General features: G+C 40.0%; 1 protein-coding gene and 1 long non-coding RNA gene across 4 annotated transcripts in view; both read right to left on the bottom strand.

Moving 5' to 3' along the window:
- Positions 1 to 4,371, bottom strand: part of Fhip1a (FHF complex subunit HOOK interacting protein 1A) — a 264,660-nt gene extending 260,289 nt beyond the window's left edge. For 2 of the 3 annotated variants that reach the window (XM_013160161.3, XM_003476924.5), the window contains exon 1: positions 4,205 to 4,371. The gene's annotated coding sequence lies outside the window, so the exon portion shown is untranslated. The other variant, XM_063260844.1, reaches the window with a different exon arrangement.
- Positions 4,372 to 13,469: 9,098 nt separating this feature from the next.
- LOC134478706 (uncharacterized) lies at positions 13,470 to 26,834 on the bottom strand. The gene is made up of 2 exons (XR_010051488.1): positions 26,689 to 26,834; positions 13,470 to 15,943 (listed from the first exon to the last, which is right to left on the bottom strand). It is a non-coding gene; the product is annotated as an uncharacterized LOC134478706 (long non-coding RNA).
- Positions 26,835 to 27,069: the final 235 nt, after the last annotated feature.

The raw sequence follows: 27,069 nt of genomic DNA, 5'->3' as shown, positions 1-27,069 counted from the left end.
CTGAAGGGAACATGTTGAAGGAAATGTAACCTACAAAAATTTTAACATTTTCATACCTGTGACTCTTTCACAAGCCTTTCTTACTGAAAACACACAAGTGTACAGTGAGACACTTTCAAGGAAGTCCTCTAAAGAACTCTTCTCAACATGAAAAACTGGGAAACCCAAATTCCCAACAAGTGAAATAACAATGCAGTACTACATAGCCAATTAAAAAAAGAAAGTGAGAATGAGCTGTATGCATGGTCATGAAAGCATTTTCAACGTACAGTGTCAAGTTAAAAATAAAAACCAAGGTTTGAGCATAGCTGAGTAGTACAGCACTAGCCCAGCGTGCACATAAGATCATACTGCATTTTAACTTTCAACATTATATCATGGCAATGTGAAGATTTTGAATATTGTTGTGAGTGCACTCAAAGAAATGAAGTTTCACTTCAAGTTTGTGACATTACCAGAAAAAGGGGAAAAAATCTTATTTATAAAGAAAAGGGAAAATTTAGAGCATTAACATTTTATAACAGCTCTAAAATTATCATCTGTCTCCACCTGTTTTGGAAGACATGAGTATCTTTACCCTCTGAACTTCAAAATTAAGCAACACACACAGATTCAGTACAGGCAAAGTCCCTTTAGTGTCGCTTTGAACGTTTCAGCATAAAAGCCCAACCCAGGTTCCAGTATTTATCCAGTTCAACTGAGCAACACTGCTGCTTGTACATGGCTGCAGATAAACCACAAGTACAAAAAGTACAGAGTCTTCAAACTCTGAAGACATCAGAAGCATTTTCATATTGAAAATATGAGGAATTACAGATAACTATGTTTGAATCCATAGTCCTGTACCTTATTCAAACATTGTAAAAACTAAACAGAAGAATTGCCTAGAAAGGTAACTGAGGAATCACTTGCATTGGAAACTTTTCTACCTGTGTGGGAAAGGGTGTGAACTTTTACTGGGAGTACTGGGAGATCTCTGTCCCTCCACTTACAAGACCTTGGGTAAATCATGTGAACTTCTATGCCTCAATCTCCTCATCAGCAAAATGAAAGAACTGGGAATAAACAACCTCTGGGGTCCCTATTAGCTCTAAAATTCTGGCAATATAGCTTTATTCCTGCCAAAAGGCTTCATAAAAATATATTTACAAAGAACGATGTTTTATCCAGTATAAAATATATAACCAAAAATAGCACTTTTGTCTGTTTCACCTGAGTGTCATTCTTTGAAAACAGAAAGAGTGCCTCTATTTTTTCTGACAATTTTTCTTCCATATTTGCATACTACATACTTTTATTACTATCTACTGGTTTTTGCTCCAATTTCAAACACTGCCAAAAGTTCCCTATCTAATATATTGCAACATTTATTCACCCACATCATTCCCAAAGTTTCCCTCCCAAATACATCCAAGTCAGCTGAATTTTATTAGCCACACTATACTAGATGCTAGTATATTATTATATATATATATATATATATACACACATATATGTATGTCTTTATAGAAACATATACATCTATGCACATATTTACTTTTGTCCTATCTTCACATGAGTTCACATTTTGGTTAATGAGAAATAAGATCTAATTTCATATCCAAAAACTTCACAAAATCTTAAAGGGCAAAAATTAAAATCATGGCCTGTAAATCAGAAATTTTGAATTCAGATCTAAGTCTACTATACACAGAAGCAAAGTATGCATATGAAAGTCCTTTTTTATCTCTGAACATCAGTTGTTTTCCTCCTGTGTAGTCTAATAGCACTCACTGCAAAATGTTTAAACCACATGACAAGACCAGGTGTGGTGGTGCACACCTGTGATTCCAACACTTGGAAGGCTGAGATAGGAAGATTTCAAGAGTCTGAGGGCAGCCTGGGTTACATAGTGACTAGAAGGCCAGCCTGCTGTTTATAGAGACCTTGTCTCAAAAAAAAGGCACAAATATAAAAGCATTTTGTTACTCATAAAGCACAACGGAAATGTTCATCTGTTATTGTCTTTACTATGAAATCTCTATAAATGAAGTTATTGTAGTTTTATTAATCACTCTTAAGCTCAATTCTTCTATCTGGCCTAAAAACTAAGAGTGAGAAGTCAATGGGCATAAGAGTGAAACATACCAATTGCTTCAAGGGCAGAATCTGAGAGCTCTGATCTTCAATGAGCTTAGAGAGTGTTCTATGAGACAAATGTACACAGAATAAAGATCAATCTCTAAGCAGAGATCAGGGAAAGTAATTTTGCTGTTTGTGGACAGAAGGGAGATTCCTTATCAAATTTTCATTTTAGAAGTGATACATAATTTCATTCCTCAAAGGTAACATCGATCTGTTTCTTCTGTTTATCACTACATTTCTCATAACATTTGCACATCTGCTTCTTGATTTGTAGTCACTGTCTATGAATTCCCTATTACAGAAAGAACCTTGCTGAGCAAATAACCAAACCTGCGAGGCAGAGCACAGGGCTGTTTCCAGCAAAGCATTTCTTTGACTTGTAAAAATAGAACTTTTCATTTGTCGTCTTCAAAGCCCTCCGTTAAAAAGTGGTACAATACAAAGTGCCTCTACTTTAGAAGGAAAGAAGCTGGCTGGGTGGCTGGACCTAAATCATCAGATCACTCTAAATCGTTCCCTGAGTCCATTTCAGCGATGCCCACTTTCTCTTGCCCTTTCCACTCATCCTGCCTAGTTTAATTCCATTCCTTTACAAGAAAAATGAGGCCTCAAACTTGATTTATTTCAAAGTCAACATGAACATAATTCTCAGGTGCTTTGTGGCAAGGGATTAACTGAGACTGGGAGAAGTCAGCCTTTTAATTATCTGAAAAGTTATCTAAAGCCAACATGCATACCATATTAAGGAACATATTTATGGTCTGAATCTCCTGATCAGTTTCTGCCCAAAGAAGACCACTGAAATTCTCCAAATGTAGACATTGCCTGTGGTTTGGGCAGCTTTAAGGCCAACATTCTGTCTGGTACCAGGTGCCATAGTGAACAGGAAGTCAAACAGATGACCCTGACCCGCAGGCCTGGGACGTTACCGAGAGGAAATCTTTTCTCTTGTTAATCAGCAGGATAAAGGTGATTAAACGGGAATTATTTTTCAGTGACCTATATAATTTCATCGGGGCTGCTATAGCTATTAGCAGGGAGCATCCGACCTATTAATGAGATGAATATGACAGCAAAGCCCTTCCTGAGAACCAAAGGGAGTAGCAGCCCCAATCCACAGACAAGCAACTATTGGAAGGCATTGTTCTTCCTCCTCCAGAGGTTGTCTCTGCGTAGAGTTTGCCTCCTTCCCTCTCCTCAGTTTTCTCCACCCCAAGATGCTTGGGGCTGCAACACCTGCTGACTGTGTTGGTTGGATCTGTTATAAATGGATGGGTCCAGGTGCCCATGGATAGACCTGTGATAATTCACCACACCTGCTCCCCGACGTCCCAAGCAACCTGGCTGCCTCTGTGGCCACCACCGCCTCCTCCTCCTCGTCTAACCCGGCTTCAAATAAAATAACCACTTCTACTCCTTCGGAGAAGTGGGTTAACAAGAGAGCATTGTTGAGAACCAAGGAAAACACACGCGCACAATCAGTAACAACCACGACCTGAATGCAGTCTCATCAGCGAATTTATAAAATTGAGCAACAGCCACCCAACAAGTCTTTACCCCAGGAAAGTACTCCAACCTGACTGGCACCACCTGTCTCTTATAAATGTATGCAAGGAGGCTTGGAGAGGAAAACTGAGATCCAGAGCGCCTCGCCTTTGCCAGCAGCTCCTCCCTCAGGACCACAGGGCTCTGGCTCCAGGGACTGAGGAAAGGGGTGGAGAACCTGGCGACATCTGCCTCAGTCAAAACAAGCTGGCACCGCCCCAGCGGGCAGAGACCTCAGCCCCCAGAGCCACCTCCTGCCTGGCCCGCACAGGGACCTGGCTGGGGACACTCCGCGCTCCGCTGCCCGGTCAGTCCTCCTTCTCCAGCACCCTAAACTAAGACTCCTGAAGCGCAAAGACCAGGTGCAGGTCCGCACGCCTCGTACCTGTCGGCGGCCGCGGCTGCCGTCGGCGCGCAGAGCCCCGAACTGGAGAAAAGTGTGAAGCGCGGACGGCACCAGCGCAGGGCACCCAAGGCAAGCCAGACAGCGCCGGCTCCACGCCCGGCCCAGACGAAACTCCAGCGCACGACCCACCTCTCTCTCTCTCTCTCCGGGCTGGATCCGGGTCCCGGTCCAGCGGCGCCCGGGGAGCCCGAAGAAACCGAGCGAAGGTCTGAGCTCAACTTTCCGACGGTGCGTCAGCCCTTGGCGCGGCGCAGTCCGGGCTCGCCCCGCCCAGCTACCCGTGCCCTCGGGAGCACGGGCGGGGCTGGAGCCAGGGGCGGGGCCCGACCTGCCGGCCCAGCCAGGATAGCACGTCGCGGACCGCGCCCCTGCCGGCCGACCGCGCCCCTGCCCTAGACCCCGCCCCCGCCGCCGCAGGCTCCGCCCCTCGGCTCGCGCTGCCGGGGCCGACCTCCAGGTGCTCTCCGGCTGAGCGCTTCCGCGCGCTCGGGTTTCCAAGGTGAAGGGGGCGGAGCTCTGAGAGAAAGTTTCCACCGAAACCTGAGCTGGGCTCGACGCCTGCCACCTCGCCCTTGGAGGTTCGCCTTTCGCCAGACCTTCACCCATTCACACACGGCACCAAACTGAATAAGTAGTAAAGAAATAAACCACCCCTGAAGTGGACGGGGGAAGTGTCACCTCAGGACGCGGGAGGGGTGACGTTTCGCTTTTGCAGGGCGAGCTCAGCGTCACCCTGCTTGTTTTGGGTCTCGGGGACTTGTGCCCCAAGTCTGAAGCTCGTGGAGAGCGCGAGGCAGATGACCGTCAGGCGCCTCCCCGGCCCGAAGTCAGGCTCTGAAGCCCGCAGAAGGAATCCGAAGCTCGAGGAGAGGCTCTCGGCATTCCCACAGCCCTGTGGTTGGTGCAGCCGAAACTTGGGGTGAGCCTCCCTCCACCAGAGCGGCGGGGGCTTTCCACCACAGCTGCATCCCCAGTCTGCTTTGGAGGAAGGAGCTACTTTCCCACACTCTGGACACCTGGCACCCCAGAGAACCACTGGGTGCTGAATCTGGTTTCAGTTCCCCCGGCAACTATGGTCACAAGCGGACTTGACGCTTTCTGGACCGCTAGCTATCTCCCACCGCCGCCGACTGCCGTGCTCGGACGTGGTAGCAGAGACGCGGCATAAACACGCATGTCTCAAGATTCGCAGCTATGACCTGTGACAAGTGCGGTGAAGTGAGGCCCAGGCATAAAGTGGGGAAGGACGAAGGAGGTAGAGCTCGAGCAGGGGTCAGGAGGGAGTTTCCTGGCAGCACTTCACGTTGGCTGCTCTAGCAAGCTGGAATATAGAGGAATCACACATTTATTCAAAATGCATCTACTGATTGTTTTGGGCACGGTGGGTACTCTTAGGGATTGGTAATCCCACACTGAACAAAAAACATAAAAAGCGTAGCCTTTGTGGAGATGTATTCCAGGTTAAGGGGTAGTTGATAAATAAGGAAAATGTGTGAACCGCCAGACGATTAGAAATCCTGTGGGGCTTGGAAGGTAGCTCAGCGGCACGACACTTCCATAGCATGCAGGAGCCTGTGAGGCTAATTCTCAGCAACCCCACAAGAGAGAAGTGCTATAGAGAAAAACGAAGCAGAGAGGTACAGAAGCAGTATGAGGGAAAGAGCGGAGGGAAATTACGGAGATACCTGGGCAAGATATCTGGGCAGGCCAGCTTGGTGACACATGCCTGTAATCCCAGCGCTCAGGAGATGGAGGTAGGGGAGGATTTCTGAGAGTTGGGGGCTAGCTTGGACTACGTAGCAAGGCTCTGTCTCAAAAAAGAGAGCGGGGCTGGGGATTTAGCTCAGCGCGCAGTCATGAGTTCGATCCCTGGTACTCAGAGAGACAGAGACAGAGACAGAGATCTGGGCAGAAAACATTCTAAGAAGAATGCACAGCAAATGCAAAAGTCCCTCAGGACAGAAATATGCCTGCATGTGCTAAGAACAGCCAACAGGGTAGGTAGAAAAGTGGAGAAGATGAAGTCAGATGCAAGAGGTAGGAGTGCTGCAAATCAAGTGAGGATTTTGCTTTGGTAAATTGGGAGCCATTGAGAATTTTGTGTATAAAAGTTACATCTCTGGTGTGAGATGTTATGCTGTGGTTTGGGTAAGTATCCCCCAAGGTCCATCTGTTAAAGGCTTGGTCCCCAAGTAGTGGTATTATCAAGGTGGGGAAGAGGTAGGGCTAGTAGGAGGTCCACCAGTCAGTGGGGAGGGGATACCCTTGCAGGGGATATTGGGGTCCCAGACAGACCCCCCTCTCCTTTTCTTTGTTTCTCTTCCTCCAGCCATGAGCTCCCACCATGATATAATATCTCCCTCTAGGCCCATTCACAAGTAGCCCATCAGCTGCATACTGAAACCTCCCAAACTGAGCCAAAGTAAACCTTTCCTCCTTATAAATTGAATATCTGATATTTAGTTACGGTAATGGAAAGCTGACTGGAACAGGTCAGTTTTACTGTTGGATTGAGAATAGACAGTACAGGACAAGAACTGGTCAGAGAGACCAGTTAGGAAACTATCAAAATAATCCACAAGCAAGAAAGATACAATGCCTTAGGCCAGGGAGACAGAGGTGAAGATGATGATCTCATACAGTTTCCTCACAAATTAGATGTGCTGTATGAAAGAAAGAAGACAAGGAGAATCCTGAGTCTTTTGATTTAAGCAGCTGTTAAGAGTGGAACTGCCATAGCAAAGATACAAATTAGGGGTAAAGATAAGACAAGAAAGAAAAGTGCTTTTTTTTTTCTTTTGGAGAATTCGGTTCAAATCCAGGGCCTTGTTCATATTAATCACACAGTCTCCCACTGAGGCATATTCCCAGCTTCATGACCTGTAACTTAAATGATTTTCAATTTCTTCACCTTATACAATGAAGAAAATAATATATATTATCTTAGCATTGTTCAAGGAAACATGAATTAACCCAGTGAAATGTCTAGCACAGTATCCGATACAGTATGTGGCAGACAATTAAGAATGTTAGTTCTCACTACAAATATGAATCTCATACATATCCTTTGTGCCTCTGGGAATGAAACAGTTATCATTAAGGAAATATGTCTTACTAAAAGTAAAAGAGAGGGAAATAAGGACAGAAACTAAAGAACATGAAATAGAAGTATAAGAAATTAAGTTCAACAGAGATGCCCAAAGTGATCTATCTGCAACAATCCTTTCTCCTAAAATCTGCTGCCTCAAGAGGACACTTATCACATCAGAATTAGCTATTTGGAAAATTGTTAAATATAAAAAGTGTATCTTAAGTCAGGAAAAATATGCAACATGTGTAATATGCAAAGCATTTTGCTTGCTATGTTTAAAAAGAATTATTTAAAATAAGGAAGATGTTAAAATACAAAAAACTTGGGATGGGGTGCAGCTTAGTGGTGGAGCACTTGCCTAGTAGGCATAAGACCCTGGCTTCAATCCCAGCACCTAAAAAAAAAAAGTAGAAAAAGTCAAAGAAGATGAGCAGAGAATATATGGACTTCTGAAGTCCAACCATATATATTAAAACTAGAATGAAATTTGACAAAGATTAAAATAATGATGTTTATTTTTAGATATTTGTACAATGTTGTAAAATGCTGAAGGATATGTAAATTATAATAATTTTTAGAAACCTGTAACTTAATCCTTAAAATGCATATTTTTCCCCAGGGTCTTGCACATACCAGGGAAGCACTCTATCAGTGATGCATATTTTTAAAATCATTGATAGAAATTTAGTCTAATATTCAAATATTTGCTAGAAATTTACATCTAAGAATTATATTGTTCATTTAAGTATAGTGGAAAATTACATGTATTCTAAGTATCCAAGAAAACAATTATGAAAAGCACTGTATTTTATGGTATAGTCATGGTATGATATTCTAGGAGATATTAAAAATAGTATCATTGAGAAACCAGTTTTGGGCCACAAAAGCAAAGCTGAAGGTACAGCAATACAGTACCTGACTTCAAGCTATACTACAAAGCAGTAATAACAAAAACAGCGTGGTGCTGGGAGGAAAAAACAGATACGTGGCTCAATGGAATAGAAAAAAGGATCTAGAAACTTCCCCAAGCACATTCAGCTATTTGATCTTTGACAAAGGAGCCAAAAGAGTATGCTGAAGGAAGGACAACCTATTCAACAAGTAGGACTGGGAAAACTGGTTAACTGCAGAAGATTGAAACTGGACAGCACAAACCAATAAACAGAGTTAAATAAGACTAAAAAATTCTGTACAGCAAAAAAATCAATCAGTACAGGGAAGGGACAACATAAAGAATTACAAAAATGTTGTCAGCTACTCCTTAAACAGAAGTCTAATTTCTAGAATATACAAAGAACTCAAAAACCTTATATCACCTAAATTAAAGACTCAGTAAAGAAATGGGCAAGAGAGAGGAACAAACACTTCACAGAGGGAAAAATACAGTCAACAAATATATGAAAAAATGCTCTCTGACCACTAGAGAAATGCAACTTAAAGCAACCCTAAGATTCCAACTTACTCCAGAAAGAATGGCAATCAATAAGAAATCAAGCAACAAATGCTGGCATCATGTGGTGAAAAAGGAACCCGCCTTCATTGTTGGTGGGAATGTAAACTAGTACAACCATTATGGAATCATTATGGAGATTTCTCAAAGAGCTGAAATCCAAAATTCCATATGGTTCAGCTATACCCCTTCCAGGTCTCTTCCCCAAATTGTTTAAGACATCATATTATTGCAATACTTGCATACAAAGTTTATAATAGTATAATTCATAAGAGCTAAATCCTGGAAGCTTGTACATTCATCAACAGATGTTTGGATAAAGAAAATGTTGTATCTGTATATAACAGAATACTACTCAGCTATAGAGGATGGAAAATTTGAGATATTTGTAGGAAAATATAATATTGAGTGAAATAAACTAGGCACACAGCTTAGATACCATAGGATATTTCTCATTTGAGTGAGGCAAAGTACAAACATAGAGACTCCTTCTTCCAGGAGAACATGGCGGACAGATAACAGCAACTACCGGAGGCTCTCTGAAAGACTCGGCTCAGAAGCCAGGAATGGTGCGGACTAAGGAGACATAAGCAGGTGGAGATATGCTCTGCTGACTCAGGAACGAACTGGGCTGAGAGAAACCAACTTGGAATGCATTCCTGGTGCTAAAACAGGAACAGAAAAGCCTCGGTGTGGAGGCTGGACCCTGCGCCATTGGAAGCCGCGATTTGGGTTTCCCGCCGCGCGGTGGCTGGCTGCCTCCACAAGCGGCTCGGCAAGGAGAGAGACGCGCAGAAGCTCTGAGAACGGCAATCTGCGAACGGCAGGGAGGCGTGCACTGACTTGTGGTGAGGTGAGTGAGAGAAACTGACACTCTACCACAGTTTGACTCCAGCGGAGGACTTTCTGGGCCTGAGCAGTCCTGCGGGAGCAGGGCGCGGTGGCGACTCCAGCCACACATCCCCCTCTCGGGCGGGATTGGTGAAAAGTGCCTGGCTTGCGTGACGCTGCCGGCGGACCTGGTAGACTGTCCCAACCCAGATCCCAGAGCCTGACGGTGGCCGGGAGGGGAGACGCGTAGGCTGCCTGGTCCGTAACTCCCTGGTGCGCAGCGGTGAGCGGGAACACCTAACTGGCGCAATTCGATCAGGCTGTGGCTGACTGGGAGAGAAGCTGGGCCTCTTATATAAGCTTGCATATATAAGGAACAGAGAAGAAGAGGCAGCATGGGAAGAGGCAGCAACAAGAAAGGCTCCTCGGCCCCCAATTCTGAGAAACAGGCAATAGCAGACACCGCACCAAATCACATAAGGCGCTATATAGAGAGCCTCATAGACCAATTCAGGAATGAAGTTATCAATGACCTGAAGCTAGAAGTATGCAGAATAGTTAGAGAAATGCTAAGCACCACCCAAGAAAAAACAGGTGGTGGAATGGAAGAACAGAAAAAAAGGGGAGAATTGTTTGATGGAGAAAACAGAGAAAGCATAGAATACGTGAAGCAGGTCCAAAGGGACTACCAAGATACTAAGAAGTCTATAGAAGACTGGCATAACAGCTTGAAAGAAACTAAGGACAGACTATCTGAACTGGAGGGCAGACTCGTAATATGGGAGAATGAAATGAAAAACTTCTTAAAAATAACAAAGAAACAAACAGCAATAATACAAAGACAAGAAGATGATAAGAGGATCCATAACTTAAGGATTAAGAACATAAAAGAAGAAGTAGGGACACAAACAAGTGAACTACAAAAGCTACTCACAGAAATAATCCAGGAGAATTTTCCTAATTTAGCAAAAGGTAAAGATACTCAGATGTATGAGGCATACAGGACCCCAGCTACCTACAACCCAAACAGAGCAACACCCAGGCATATAATAATAAAAATTCCAGAAATTCAATACAAGAACAGAATATTAAAAGCTGTCAGAGACAAGAAACAGACCACTTACAAGGGAACACCCATCAGAATTACAGCAGATTTCTCTGCACAAACCATCAGATCACGAAGAGCGTGGGGGGAAATAATTCAAGCTTTGAAAGATAATAATCTCCAGCCAAGATTGAGATATCCTGCACAACTGTCCCTGGAAATTGATGGAAAAACAAGGTGCTTCCAGGATAAAGAGGAACTGGGGGAATTTGCAACCACCAATTCAACTCTACAGAGAGTATTGCAGGATATTCTAAAAAAAGAAAAATACAAAGAATCCAGAAATAATGGCAGAGAGGCCACAATGAATGGAGCAGAGAACAAAATGAAGAAGACAAACTGAAAGCTACTGACAGAAAAAGAGCTCAACAGAAATGAGGCAGAGAAGATTGGATGATAGGAACAGCTATTTTGGAGAAAATGACATCTTAATAGGTAATACTGATTTAGTATCATCTTGTTTTGAAGTCTCATCTAGCTTTTGTCCTTCTGTCTCCAATGGTCTAAATAGGCTGTATCTTATTGGATTTTATTATGTACGATAGTATAAGCAAAAACCTTTTAAAGACAAGGAGATTATACAGAAACCATTGTTCATTTTCTGTTAGTCGATTCTAAATACTCTGTAATGCTGTCATTCTCTTGAATGGTTTTACATTGTTTTGATATACTTAATGCTACAGTATACGAAGTTGTACTCAAGGATTTCAAAGAAAGAGACAATATGGTAACTACTTTTAGGTTAGGATTATCTGGTGGTGAAACACTATTCTGCTTAAATGGTTATGTTTTGATCTGCGCTGTTTCGTTGTTATGCCCTCTTTTATCTCAATCTCCACTCCATTATTTACTTTTTTATCTTTATCCTTTTAATTAAAGGGAAAAAAATAGCAGGATATATTATAGTAACCCACTTTGACTTTTCATTACCTTGATTTAAAGCCCTGTATTACTCTCACCATCTGGTTTTTAACTGATGTTCCCCTATTCTGTTTTGCTGGATAGTATCAGGTTCGAAAGTTTAGGCATCAGCTGTGAAGAAAACGAGATTCATTATGACGCCCATTCTTGTTGACTTTTATCTACTTTTGAAGACCTACACTGTCTCCAATGTTTTGGTTTTGTCGATTTTATTCTTTACTGTTTTGTTCAATTGTATTATAACTAACGATATAGGCAATTCTATTAGAGATAGCGGGAGGCATTATGGTAACCATTGTTGATCACCTTGTATTATGTTTTTACATTATCTATTATGTCCATCCTTTTGACTTGACCGATTCTGTTCTGTTATGTCACATTTGGTTTTACTCTCTTCCAAAAAAGTAATAAGAACCGTGGGAGCAATGAAACCCAAAATGTGTAATAGTCATGGTACAAAAGAGAGGAAAACAAAGTGCTCCAAACTATATAACTGCATGTATATTTAAGTGTATAAGATAGAAAATGATATCACAGAGTTTTATTGGATCAATGAACAGAGCTGTTTGCAGTATCATTGATGGAATGTCCACTTTACAAGCTTTAATTTTGTGACTTGAACAATTATTTCTAAGATGACAATATGTAATCCATTAACTAGTGATTTCCTACTGTTCATTTTTTTTTCTGTAAATCTGTATAACTTGTACCCTTTCCCTGCCTTTTTTTTTTCTCCTTAAATAAAATTAAAAAAAAAAAAAAAAAAAACATAGAGACTGATAATGAACAGAAGAGGACAAGGGATGAATCTCTTTGCAGTAGGAAAGTGGATCAACAGGAAAGGATGAGGAATGAGGAGGTAGAGAGGAAATAAGAATAAAGATATGGGGCTGGGGATATAGTTCAGCAGCACAGCACCTGCCTGGCAAGTGCAAGGTCATGAGTTTGATTCCCAGTACCAAAGGAAAAAAAAGAATAAAGATACAGAGACTTCTGGGAAAATGGTGGAGTGGTGAGCACCAGAGAAAGAACCTCTCCAAGTTTTAGAACAATATGAGGAAGAGAAGGAGAGAGGTGGGTCCCATGAACGCAGGAAGGAACTGAACTAAGACTTGAAGCCCATGGAGAGAGAAAAGTCAGGAATCCAGCAAAAATAAGAAAACCAGGGCTGGTGGCCCTGCTGAATGAGGAGAAACAGCAAGGAGCCATGTGCCCCCTCTCCAACACTGTGTGCCAGAGGAGGACCTGCCAGATGGGGAGAAGCAGCAAGGAAGCTTTGTAACCCTCCCGTGTGCCGGCAGAGGCACTGCCAGCCGGCTGGGGAAGCAACAAGGAAGCTGTGCCCCACTGCCTCCCACCCACTGTGTGCCAGCAGAAGCCCTGCAGGCCAGATGTGGCACAGGCTGAGAGGGTAATAACTGAAGGAGGGAAGCAGCCTGACGTTTATGTTGTCTGAGTAGCTGTGCAAGCCTGGGGCCAGTAGTCTGAGCAACTAGTTAGAGCGTAACGATATGTGATATGGTAATGATTGTGGGTTTCCTACTGTCCTATTTCTGTTTTATTTCATTTTACTGTTGTTTTATTCCCTTTAAAATAAAAATATAGGAAAAAGAATAAACATATGCTATATACAAGAACATAATACCCTCAATTAACATTAACATTATATGCTATAACAAGCTAAGACTAATAACACCAACAAAAATGAAAATTGGATAGAGAAACTGGAGGAAAAAGAGGGGGAGGAAGGAAGGGAAGGAGATTTATTAAAAAAAAGTAGTATACACATGTAGCCATTCCCCCAAGATGATCACAAACTGCATGAACTGCAAACATGTGCTAATTAAAATAAAAAAATTTTTAAATGTGTGTTAAAAATATCTTACAAGGAAATATATTCCCAATATATTATTACATAAAATAAGCCCACTACCAAACAATGAGTTAAGTAAGACTGTCTTTACAAATGCTGGTAATGATTATCTTGATAGTAGGATGATGGTTTAATTTTTTTAAATTTTATTTAAAGAAAGACTAAACAAACCAGAAGATAGGTAGAAATAATACATACTTTCAGAGAAAAAAATAAACAGTAAGAAATCACTAGTTGATGTTTACATATTGTCATTTTACAAATAGTTGTTCAAGATACAAAAAGAACATGTAAAGTGGAAATTCAAACAGTGAGACCGCAAACAATTCTGTTCAACAGTCCAACAAAAACTTAGTAACATGGTTGTCAATCCTATACACTTAAACATACATGCAGTTATCCATATCTTCATTTATGTTTAGATTAAACAAACTAAAGCAGATTAATATCATTCTGAACAAAGAATAATAGTATTGCTGGATTTCACGTCATGACATTCGTGATCAACCCTGGTACTGTAGTGTCTTTTTTTAAAATTTAATTTAAAGAAAGGCTAAACAAACAAAGACTAAAACAAAACAGAAAACGGGTAGCAATAATGCATAATTTCAAAGAAAAAAATAAATAGTAAGAAATCACTAGTTGATTTCAGATTGTCTTCTTACAAATAGTTATTCAAGATACTAAAATAGAGCATATAAAGTGGGGATTCAAACAGTGAGATTGCAACCAGTTCTGTTCAACTATCCAACAAAAACTTAGAAATATGGTTATAAATCCCATACACTTAAACATACATGCAGTTATCCATATCTTCAATTATGTTGAGATTGAATAAACCCAAGCAGGCTAATATCACTCTAAACAAAGAATAATACTACTGCTGGGTTTCACATTATGACACTCCAGGGTCAGCATTGGGTATTTTAGCGTCTTTTTTTCTTCAAAGTATCTGTTCATTTCATCATGTGTTATGACACATAAACTGTTTATAGATTCTACACATGCATGAGTCTTAAAAGTATTTCTATCCTTTCTATATTAGAGGGAGAAACAAAACAAAGCAAGGCAAAACAAAACATACTCCTATAAACACATGAAACGAAATAAACATTTTACTGTTGTTTTATTCCCTTTAAAATAAAAATATAGAAAAAAGAATAAAGATATGCTATATACAAGAACATAATACCCTCAATTAACATTAACATTATATGCTATTGTACAAATGATTCTACCATAGTTCCTGTGGTGTCTCTTGTTATCTCCAATAGAATTGACTATATCATCAGACATAGTATAATTGAATATGTCAGTACATAATAGTATTAATAAAAACACAACTTTGTATATAGTATAGAACTTCAAAAACCAGCAGTTATCAAACCAGAATATGTATTGTAGAGTCTTGTCATCTTCAGTGTAGTTGCCTATACTCTGACTTGATACTATCAATCATATCATTTTTGAATAAAATCTTCTCTGCCTCATTTTTGTTATGCTCTTTTTTTGCCATCAGTTGTCTGCTTATCTTCTTCATTCTGTTTTCTGCTCCATTCATTGAGGCCTCTCTGCCACTGTTCCTGGAATCCTTGTACTTTTCTCTGTCTCTCTAGAATGCCCTGCAGGATTCTCTATAGAGTTGGATTGGTGGTTGCAAATTTCCCAAGTTCCTCTTTGTCTTGGAAGCATCTTGTTTCTCCATTAATTTCTAGAGACAGTTTAGCAGAGTATATCAATCTGGAATGGAGGTTATTTTCTTTCAGGGCTTGGAATATTTTGCTCCAGGCTATTTTTGACTTGATGGTTTGTGTTGAGAAGTCTGACGTTATTCTTTTTTGTTTTAAAGGAAAAAAAACATAAAAAGAGTAGAAACAATACAGAATTTCAGAAAAATAAACAGTAAGAAATCACCAGTCGATAAGTTACATACCATCATCTTAGAAATAGTTGCTCAAGTTACAAAATTAAAGCATACAAAGTGATATTCAACTAATAACACTGCAAACAGTTCTCAATGATCCAACAAGAACTTAGTAATATGGTTATCAGTCCTACACACTTGTTTTTTATCTTAAAGAGGGTAAGATTAAACAGAACAAAACAGTTTATAAGGAAACAATTTAAAGGAACATAGATTTCCAAGCAAGTCCACTGGAGATCTTCACTGTTTTATCTTATTTTCTCTAGTTTTCTTCCAAATAGTTGTCCCCATCTTCACACAGATTGAATATATACTGAACATTATAGAACTAATCAGATCATTACAGGATGATAAAGGCTTTTTAGGTCTTCAAGACCTGATTTTGGGGAAGTCAATAATGTCTACCATAATGTTTCTCGGTCTCTTCAAAGTAGCTGTCTTTATCTTTACATTTGCTGAAACTGAACATAAGACACTAGACTAATATCACTCTGAACAGTGAATGATAGTATTGCTAGATTTCATATCACAATGCTACAGAATTAGCACTGGGTTTCTTAGTGTCTCTTCTTCAGAGCATCCGTTCATTACATCGTGTATTATATAATCTGTTTCCGTAAATAGTTTAGAAATTCTTCCCATGTGTGAATCTCGACATGCATATCTATCCTTTCTGTATTATAGGGAAAAACAGACAAAACAAGGCAACAAAATAAATTCCTAGAAAAACATGAAGTGAAAAAGACATATAGGACCACAATATTAGGTGATCTACAGTAGTTACTTTCTCTTGTTATTTTCAATAGCATTGTCCACATCATCAGGCATGATATAATTGAACATAACATTACATAGCTATTTTAATAAAAACAGAACTTTGAAGATATTGTAGTACTTGAAAGCAGTTAATAATCAAAACCAGAACGGATATCTTTTACATCTTGTTATCTTCAAAGTAGTTGTTTTCACTCCCAGACTTGAAACTATCAAGCATACCAAATTCGAATGAAATCAGTCAAGGCTAAACAGCAGTCTAACAAACCAGATTCAAATAAGATCAGTCATAGTAAGACAATGTAAGTAATACAGGGTTTCAGTGTAAGTTAATAGGAAATTAAGGATAGTTACCATGGTATAACCTGCTATTTTTGGGTTAGCTGTGTCCTCAAATCTAATGAGCAGACAGATGGGAACAAAATATAATCAAACTGAACAGAGCAATAAGACTACTGTGACTTTTAAATCCCAATACACTATTAACAATGTCCTCTGCCTTCCTTTTTTAGACAATTCCTCCCTTTCACCTTTCTTAGGGTGCTTTGTATATTTTGGGTCCCACTAGCTCTTTTAGTTTTTAGATTAGGGGGCCAACCTGTTATCTATCTGAGTGTTGCTAAATCTTTTTACTCCTGAGCTTGATCTTGAGCTATACTCCTTTACTTACTAAAGTCACAAGGTTGTCCTTCCTTCCAGCTGTGTAGTTCTACACTGCCCAAAAGAGTCATAGCTTTCCAATCTATCTGCAGCTGCTGGATGAGTTGTCCCTATTTCTGTCACACATAGCATTGTTTTCTCATCTTTGATTCTCAGTTTATTAACCCTCTTTCAGCTGAGTATATCTCCTATTCAGAGCATTGTGATGGATCCTGCCTCCTAATCTACTCTGCCTGTGTTTCTTTTTTTGTTAGTGTATCAGGGCTATCTATATTCAAGAGTATAGCTTACCGCCTCTGCCTCATTTCTGCTATTTTATTCTTCTGTCATTATTTGTCCACTTTACTCCTTCATTCCACTGTCAGCCCCATTCATTGAGGCCTCTATGTCACTGTTGCTGGAATCCTGATTTTTTTCCTCTCTTTCTGGAATGTCCTTCAGTATTTTTTGTAGGGTTGGGCTGGTGGCCATGAACTCCCACAGTTCCTCCTTGTCTTGGAAATATCTTTGTTTCTCCATTAATGTTGAGATAGTTTTTCCGGGTACATCAGTCTTGGTTGGAGGTTATTTTCTTTCAGGGCTTGGACTATTTCCTCCCAGGCTCTTCTTGATTTAAGAGTTTGTGTTGATAAGTCTGTCATTATTTTGATAATTTTTCCATTATAGGTAATCTGCTTTTAATATTCTGTTCTTGTGGTGGATTTCTGGAATCTTGATTATTATGTCTGGGTGTAGATCTCTTTTGGTTGTAGGTGACTGGAATTCTATATGCCTCTTTTACCTGGATATAATTTCTTTTTCCTATGCTTGGGAAGTTTTCCTTAATTATTTCTGTGAATATTCTTTGTAGCTCATTTGTAGTTACTCCTGCTTCTTCACTCAGGTTTTTTATTCTTAAGTTATAAATCTTCTTGTCATCTTCAAGCCTTTGTATTGTTTCTTTCTGGTTCCTTGTTATTTTTAAGAGATCTTTTCTTTCATGATCACACACCATAAATCTCTCTTCAAGTTTCAAAAGGCTGGCTTTAGTTTCTATCAAGGCATTTTGCCAGCTTTCAATGGAGTTTTTAGTTTCCTGGTAATCTCTTTGGATCTGTTTCATGTATTCTAGATTTTGTTTATATTCTTCATCAAAGGTTTCTCTTCTTTTTCTGAATTCCTCTGTTCTTCCATCTGTGTTCTCTTGGGAGGGGCTTATCATTTCTTTAATTAATCATTTTATATCTTGCCTCACTTGGATCAGAAGTACAGTTTTATATTTGTCTATGAGTTCATGAAGGTATTTCTTTATGTCCACTGATGCTATATCTAATATTGTGTGATTACTGCACTGTTTCTCTTCTGTATTTATCTCTCCAGGGCTTATTTTTCCAGGTATAGTGGCTGAAGGGTTTTTTTATTTCTGGGTATTATATTGAATTTCTGGGATCTTGATTATTATGTGTCTGGGTATAGCTCTATTTTGGTTGTAGGTGGCTGGAGTTCTGTATCCTTCATATATCAGAATATAATTTCCTTTTCCTATGTTTGGGAAGTTTTCCTTAATTATTTCTGTGAATAGCCTTTATAGTTCCTTTGTTTGTACCCCTGCTTCTTCATTCACAGTCTTTATTCTCAAGTTATAAATCCTCTTGTCATCTTCTAGCCTTTGTATTGTTACTGATTTACTTGGCTAAATATTTCACTTATGAACTCATCTATGAGGTCCCGAATATAGCTCTTTATGTCCACTGGCACTGTGTCTGATATTGCATGTTTGCTGTTCTCATTCTCCTTTGTATTTACATATCCTGGGTCAATGTTCTCAGGGTTGGGACCTGGGGACTTTTTGTTGTTGCTTCCTCTTCCTATCTTTTTTGCTTCTTCCAGGAGGCCCCAGCTTCTTTCTTTGTTGGTTACAATTCTTCTGAAGCATGTTGGCTAAATGACCCTTGCCACTGCCATGTGCTAGTGTGTTGCAGACAGGGATAGCATATGCTGGCCCCTCCCCTCCGGGTCAGTCAAGCTGCTGCAGCCTGCACTGTATTACTTTGCGCCACCTCCCCTCCAGGTCAGTAAAACTTCTGAGGCTTCACTGGGTTAGTGTGGTTAGTGTGCGCCACCACTGTAGGGACTTGATTTCAGATAACCTATTGGGTCTTAGCCAGATCAAGTGACCCAGGCCTACCTCACTCCACCAATCCTGTTCAGGAAGGGAACCACTTACTGAAGTCACTGCTGTCCCTTGTACTTGCCAGTCCTGCCTGGTCCCAGAATGTCATCTGCCAGAGCCCCCTTTCTACGAAGTGGCTCCACTCCTGTCACTCACCACAGGTCTATGTAGGCACCCTGCCAACTCAGCTCTCCATTCAGCTCACCGACCCCCAAACTCAATGTAACTGAGCCTCCAGTGAGTCGAAGCAGCAGGACCTCGGCAAGTCACAGTGGTACCTCCGATGGTTGGCAAGTCAACCACTGCAGCGGGAACACTGAACCTTTAGCTGTTCCAATAATAGCACTGGTTGGTTTGTTTGGTTTGGTTCTTCTCACCTTAATTTCTTCTTGGGACGAGAGAATTCATCTCCTTCTGTTTGGGGCTCTCCACTCTGTATTATGCTGAATTCTAAGTTGACTATCTCAGGGAGCTTCTGTAGCCAGCTGTTATCTATCTGCTATCCTTGCTCCTGCCCCTTGATGGTTTTTTATTCTTTGAACTTTTTCTCTAGTTAAAACTTTTCTGACATAAACAAATATTTTCTATTAGGCGTGGAATTATTGGAATATAAGGAGTGTACATGATGAGCTTTAGTCACTACAACCAAAGTTTCCCAAAATGGTTTTACATTTCTACAAGCAGTCTATAAGAATTCAGGTTTGGAAAAAAAAAAAAAGAATTCAGGCTTTGGATAAAGAGGCAAGATGGCACATCCTTGTGATCCCTGCACTTCAGAAAGCTGAGACAGGCAAACCCCAAGTTTGAGCCTAGCCTGGACAATTTAGTGACTTTGGGAGACCCTGTCTCCAAAAAAAAAACGAAAGAAAAGAAAGAAAGGATAGAAAATTATAAGAGCTGACAGTGTAACCCAGTAAAAAGACCCTAGGTTCAATCCCCAATACTGGGGAAGGGGAGGTTTAGAGAAAATCTTTTCTTTCTGTTTTTCCTTGTGGTACCAGTTGAATCCAATAAGCATCAAGCTACATTCCCAGAACTTCTTTAATTTAGATGCAGGGTCTTGATAAGTTGCTAAGTTGCCCTGGCTGTTCGCAAACTTGTCCTCCTTCACCTCAGCCTCCCAAGTAGCTGGGATTGCAAGTATGCACCACCCTACCTGTCATGGAGCAATACATTTTTAAACTGTGCACCTAGAAAACAGCTACTGGTTTCAACTAACAGTTACAATAAAATCACAATAATTATTTAAGCAAAAGTTAGAAAGAAGTGGTAGCACCAACTTAAATACAAATAATTAGTGCCACAGTTTGGGTTTGGAATGCCTCCCAGAAACCAATATGTTAAAGGCTTAGTCCTCAGCTGAACCACTATTGGGAGGTGGTGGACATGTTAAGGAGTAAGGTCTGGTAGGTGGTTGGAAGTCACTAAAGTTATGCCCTCAAAGAGGTTTGTAGGGTATTAGTCCCTCCACCCTTGCGGGCTGCCATGAGATGGTTGGTTGTGCTTGGCCACATGGTCTCACTGAAGCCAAAGCTACAGAGCCAATCAGTCATGGACTGAAAAGTAAAATATGAGCCAGTGTGAACCTTTTCTCTTTGTAAGTCTCAGCCATTTTATTATAGTCACAAAAAGCTAACATGATAACATTATTTGCTAACATCTTCTATATTGTAATTTCCTTTATCTAATTTTATTTATACTTACCCTCCAGCTATGTTAATTTATAGCAGTTTAAGACATTGAAATTATCTTTCATATAGAAATCAGACAAGACTACTCTGTCTTTTGCTTACCGTCTTTTTTCCCCACTTACACATTTATCTAAAATTGCATTATATATTTCTCAGCTACTTAGGGTTTTAAACTCTAAAAATTTAGGATTATGTGAAGACATAAAGAGCACCTCTAAAATTGTTTCAGAAAATGGCAAGAATAATGGAATAAATGTGAGGCAGAGTATGTCAAGGGAGATTAGAGGCAATGTGTCTTTGACTAATTTTAAAAATTTAAATCACACCTTGTATAAAAAAAGTATTTTTCAAAACAATGTATCTCATCATTAACACACACATACTCTCCCCCACTCTCTCCTTTCTGTCTCCTTCCCTTCCTCAATCCTCCCCGCTTTCTCCCTCCCTCCCCCTCTCTCCTTTCACAGACTCATAGGACTATAGATCCTAACATCCCTGTGAGGCAGAGGACAAATAGCATCACCCTGCCTAAGAAAAGCAGACTCTAAGGTGCAGCACAGGAGAGTGAGTGGCCTAGTAAGGTTGTCAAAGCTATTCCTTTCTGGTGCCAGATAACTTGGAATCTAAACTAAAGAGGACATGAAGGCATTATCATGTGTTGCTAGATTACATCTAAATTTAAATTATCTTCTAAAATTGCTTCTCTTAAAAAGAGCTCAGAAGTGAACAATGTGTATCCTGTTGGAATATTAATCATCCTGTCAAGAAAGCTTTTCTAACAAATATGTTAATAAAAACTCATTGCTTTTGAATGCTCCCATCACCTATGGAAATTATCAATTGGTGAGGCTCTGCTCCACTGATGATGTAAGGCTTTTTTATTCTGAAAATTCTCAACTCCATCTGTCTCATCCTTTAAACATGTCTTGCAGTATGTGAAGAGCTCAGGTTCTGCAGCAGACAGAGCCAACAAACGGGTATGCAAATCCCAGCTCTGCCATTTTCCAGCTTTGTTACTTCAATCAGGTAACTTCAACTCTTGTGCTTCAGCTTTCTGTCTAAAAATAGATAATAATAGTACCTATATTGCTGTATCTATACATACACCTGTCTCTGTGTGTGTGTGTGTGTGTGTGTGTGTGTGCGCGCGCGCACGCGCGCGCGCGCGCGCGTGGTTTCAGAGCACAATCCAAGGCACATAATAAGCACTTAGTGAATTTAATTCTCAAAGCAATTTATAGGAATTTATCATAAGGAATTAATTTTAAATATGCAAGATTTATATACAAGGATTATATCAGCAAGGTTTTATAACATCAGAACTTTATAAACAACTATCCAATAAATGTTGACTAAATTACATTCTACCCAAACACAGACTTCAAACTAGTAGGATCTTGCTTTTCATTTGTTTGTTTGTTGTGGTAGAGGGTCTTTGCACTGTGCTACATTTCCAGCTCTTATTTTGAGACAGAGTTTTGCTAAATTGCCAAATTGCCCACACAGGCCTCAAACTTTTGATCTTCCTACCTCTGTCTTCCAGAATGCTGGGATTACAAGTGTGAACCACCATGTCTGGCTATGATCTCAGTTTTACAAAAAAATAAATTAATTAAAACCCATGGGTACATTCAGCACTGCAATGTGGTTGTACACATTGTTCAAAGCACCTGCCCTGCAGCAAGTAAGGTCTGAAATCTAGCTGTGCTTTGCTTATCAAGCTGTACATCTTGGCCCTGGGTTGCACTCACCCCATGAATAGGATGCTTTTGGCTAAACTGTATCAAAGCTAGTGTGGGCCAGCATCAGCCATGTATAAATAGGGACAGAATTAAAGACTCAACAGACACAGAATAAAGTGCTACACTGATCACCCTACCAGGATTCCAAGAGATGTTTATTTCTTTATTATGGTTTCCTGTATTTTCCCAGTTTTCTACGATGAATACAATATATTACTTTTAGAAGTATAAGATAATAAAATTTACTTCAAAAAACAATTGTATTAAAGAAATAAAATCAAAATTATTATGAGATAGTACCTTAAACCCATTATGATGATTAAAAAAATAACAAATTGTTGGCCAAGGATATGGCAAAATTAAAACTCTTGTACATTATAAGCAAGCAAGTAGAACAGTACAATTGTCTGGAAAACAAGTGCCCCTAAAATATTAAGAATAAAATTACCATATAGTCCAGGAAGTTCAATTTTAGGTATATACCCAAAAGAATTAAAAGCTGAATCTCAAAGATTATTTGCACACCCACCACTAAAGCCTTTGTCCTAACAGCCAAGAAGTAGAGACTGGCAACTTGGACTTTGAGCTTGATCATCTGCCTCTCCCAGGGTCATGCACCCTTCCTGGGAGCAGCCTGCACCCAGAAAGATCAATGCAGGATTCAAAGTTCCATCCACTCACTGCATCTGAGAAGGGTTATCCCAGTGCCAGGGTCCCCTTGAATCAGCTGAGGCCTTTCTTGAGGCTGTGCCACAGGTCAGCTTCTCCCTCAGCCCAATGCTGCTGTTTCTCTATATGTGTGGCATCCAAGAGCAAATAAACTTTCTGCATGTGAATCTCTGCCTTAGAGTCTGTTCCCAGTGAACCCATCCTGTGATGCTAATTAAAGAAATCCTTTCAAACAAATGTAAATTTTATGTATTCCAACATATATGAATGAAAGAATCAATATGTCAAAAAGAAAAAAATAGCCTGGAATGGTAGGGCAACCCTGTCACTCCAGCATTTGGGAGGCTGAGGCAAGAGGATAACTGTAGGGAATAGCTGAAGCTGGAGATTGATCACATATGCCATGGATGCAGGTTGCTAGGCAATGACATGTCACATGACACTAAATTGCTAATGTTTAAATAGACACAGTACAGTGGTTGAGCAGTTCCTTTCCTCCCATCCAGAGTGGGCTCTCCCTGAACTCAGCTTTCATCTCATTTCTTTATTTTTCTATCCCCTCATCATCCTTCCACTGGGGAACATGTAGAGTTGTAGTAGGAAGCCTGCAAGCCTGCAAATGATACCTGAACACAGACCAGGGTAAAAAAACATAGTAAGTGAGAGAACACTTCTCATTGTGATTACAAAAGTGTGCAGAAGTGGATTAAGAACATCAATATTCATCATAGGAGTGTATTGATATTGACATCATCAGGTGTTAAACTCAGTGTAAAAGATTCACTAGAGCCAGAAAAACAAACAAACAAACAAAAATGAGCTCAAGAGAGACAAAAAAGAAAGAGGTGCATTGTTTTTACCAGTTGTTGACCATGGGGCAGAGTCTCAAGAATCACAAACACATATATTGCTCTGTTTGTTATATGCGTAATTCCTGTATTTACTTTCTTTTTGTGGATTTTGATTAGAGGGGTTCTAACAACCACAAAGGTTTTAACTCAAAGCAATATTTTAAAATCAAGTACCAAGCAAAAAAAAAGATGGCGGAACAACAGTATCCCAGTAACCTTAACTGAGTCACAGATGGAAATTCCTGCCTTCTCAGTTCAGGGAAATTTTGCTACATCACAGCCTGAGATTTTCACCCTTCAAAAAATAGAGTCATCCTTTAAGTTAAATGCTCAACAATTGGCCTTTGAAAATACAAATAAATGATGTGTAGCATGGAGAGTTTCCTGGGGAGCTTCCCTGAGGCAGCCTAGCTTGGTGAGGCAGGAGGGTCACGGGGACTACATGGTGTTTGCAACTGTAGGCAGTGATGAGCAGCTGAGGGACCAAAGCCTGGCCCACCCTATCTCCTGTGTGCTGCTATGAGGACTCCATGAGGGCCTGCTCAGGGCCATAGGAGCAGTGACTTACCTCAAAAGAAAAAAAAGCCATGGCTACAAAAATAGCCACTGCCATGTCCCCTGGGTAGGGTGCCAGCAAGGGAGCCCATTCCCAGCAACAAGGCAGGTACTGACCCCCCCTGGTCACTGCCACCAAATTGTTGGGGCCAAAGAGTGAAAATGAAGAAAAACAGTTCTCCTTCAGGCCAAGGACTTGCTGCCAGCAGAGGAGCTCACCCATAGCCCAGTGCAACAAGATAGGAGCCGTTGGAGGTAGGAGCCACAAGCAGGAACCCCGGGTACACAAATATAGGCTATGAGTTTTTCTTCTGCACAGAAGACAAATTGCAAGCTGTTATATGGGCCTTACAAGATCATTCATCCACTCCAATTAACCCATTTTTCAGACAGTGCTTATGCTTGTGGTGTTATGTGCTACATTAAAACTGCCACCATTCATACTAACGAGAAAGATCTTTTTATTTATTTCACACTCTGCAATTTGACATACAGTCACATGTTCCCTGCTTTATTGGTCATTTACCTTTCTCATTCCCAATTGCTAGGGTCTCTAACTGAGGGAAATGCTACAATAAACAGAATACTAGCTATTGTCACTATTACTCCCTCAGATGCCATTCATAGGCTAAGAATTGTTAAACATGCTCACCCACCACATGCTCTAAATTCAATTACAAAAACAAAAGAGGGAATTCTAGGGCTGGGGATTTAGCCCTGCCACTTAAGTGCTTTTCTGTTAAGTGTGAGGTCATGAGTTTGATCAGATACAAAAAAAAAAAAAAAAAAAAAATGGAGGGGAAATTCTGTACAAAATGTATACTTCATAATAGACTTCACTTGGCAGTATATACTATTAATGTCTTAAATCCTACTAAGGATGAAACTACAGTAGCAGAAAGACAATTCAAATAAAAGAAAAAAGCTAGGAAGGGTCCTGTGGAAAGAGCTTCATACTAGATAATGAAAGGGACATAGCTCAGTGCTATTCTGGGATTGAGGCTATGCCTGTGTTTTTACAGATAATGCTGAATGGCCTGTCTTGATGCCAGAGAATGCTGTCTGGCTGTATCATGGACCCAGATATGGAGAAGTTGATTCTACCTTTCAAGAAGCTGATGTACAGTCCTATGACAGTGATGCCTTGGAAACCACACCACAGCCAACGGACAAGGATAGGACTAAAACCTACCTGGTGCCAATTGAAGAAATTGACCCAGGATTCACAGGAGATGGTAACCAAAAATAAAAATCACAGATCTGAGTAGGTGACTGAGTGTATAGAGACAGCTGAGGTGAAACTTATATGAAAGTAAAAGGACATGAAAATTACTAATACTCTTAAGACAAAATAAAATATAAAACTATATTGATTATAGATAAAAGATTTTCCTTCCAAATTCTTCTTGCAAGTGTTAGTTGACCTACAACAAACTCTGTTTAGTCTATTTATAGTTATAACTTGTAAAACTGTAAAAACTTATAATTCAATTTAGTCAAAAATATATTTCAGTGCACTCTAATTTTGTAATAAGTTTGTCCAATCTGTTAAGCTGTGTACTTGTTTCTTTGTTTGCCATATCCATGAACAGCCTTTAACAAAGGGCTCTAGCTTTAACAAAAACTTATGAGATATATATCCCACTAAAAGTCAAGAAGTTAAATAAAAGATTCATATGTGTTAGATAGGGATGACTGACTAATTATGTCAAAATGCAAATTCAAATATGTTACAAAAATATCATAATTGTCATACTATAGGATTATGTATGGTTTTGATTTCTAATTTTCTGTGTAAACTATGTAACTGTTAACATTCTATAGGGATTCAAATCCATGATTAGTAGGAAATAACAGTTCCATTTTATGTTCTAAGGTGCTTGATATTTAGACAAGATAGTAATGTTAAGCTTACTGCCTCTGTTACACTTACTATTATCAAACTTCTCTTCTGGATGTTCAATAACTGAGGTTTAGAGACCAAAAATTAAAGAGATAGATGATCTAAGAGGATAACCAATATTCTGGCCCTAGTCTTCCAAGGTCAATAAGGACCCAGGACATAAGAGAACCTCTACTGCAACATCTTATACTTGGTGAGTCCCTGATCTTCTGATCAAGGAGATTGGAGAACCACAGAGAGAAGTGATAAATGGTGTATAGTGTGCCTAAGGAGAGTCACCAGGAGAGAGAAATCTCCCAAGCTTTCACAGAAGCAACCTGGCCAAGCAATGGCCATGACTCATTCAGATGGCTGACACTGACAGAAGCACTAAGAGGTGCTATGCATGTTCCAAGGTGATTCCTGAGGAGACTTAAATTACCTTGATAGACAGTCAAATTGTAATTAGTGCAGGTCTATCTTCACTTGATCTTAAACATCCACTAGAAAAGCATAACTGCAAGAGAGAAATTTGTTTGCAGAGTCTTCCAAACATAGTTCCTCCAACTTCAACTAACCACCCATCACTTGCAACTACAAAACAGAAAAAGGAAAGATTTAGGGAGCAGCTGAAGCTGGAGATTGATCACAAATACAGGCAAGCCCAGTAGAAAAACAATGAGTGCCCCTGGAAAACAGGTATTCCAGTCCCAAGAACACCAAGCCCTTAGGTTGCCATGGATGCAGATTACGAGGCAACAAGATGTCATGTAACACGAAATTGCTAATGCTTAAATAGACACACTACAGTGGTTGAGCAGTT

This window comes from Cavia porcellus, unplaced genomic scaffold (genome assembly GCF_034190915.1).
Source record: "Cavia porcellus strain 051 isolate PalLab524CR breed Dunkin Hartley unplaced genomic scaffold, mCavPor4.1 scaffold_14, whole genome shotgun sequence".
NCBI classification, from domain to species: Eukaryota; Metazoa; Chordata; class Mammalia; order Rodentia; family Caviidae; genus Cavia; species Cavia porcellus.
This window is presented reverse-complemented; position numbering and strand designations above follow the sequence as displayed.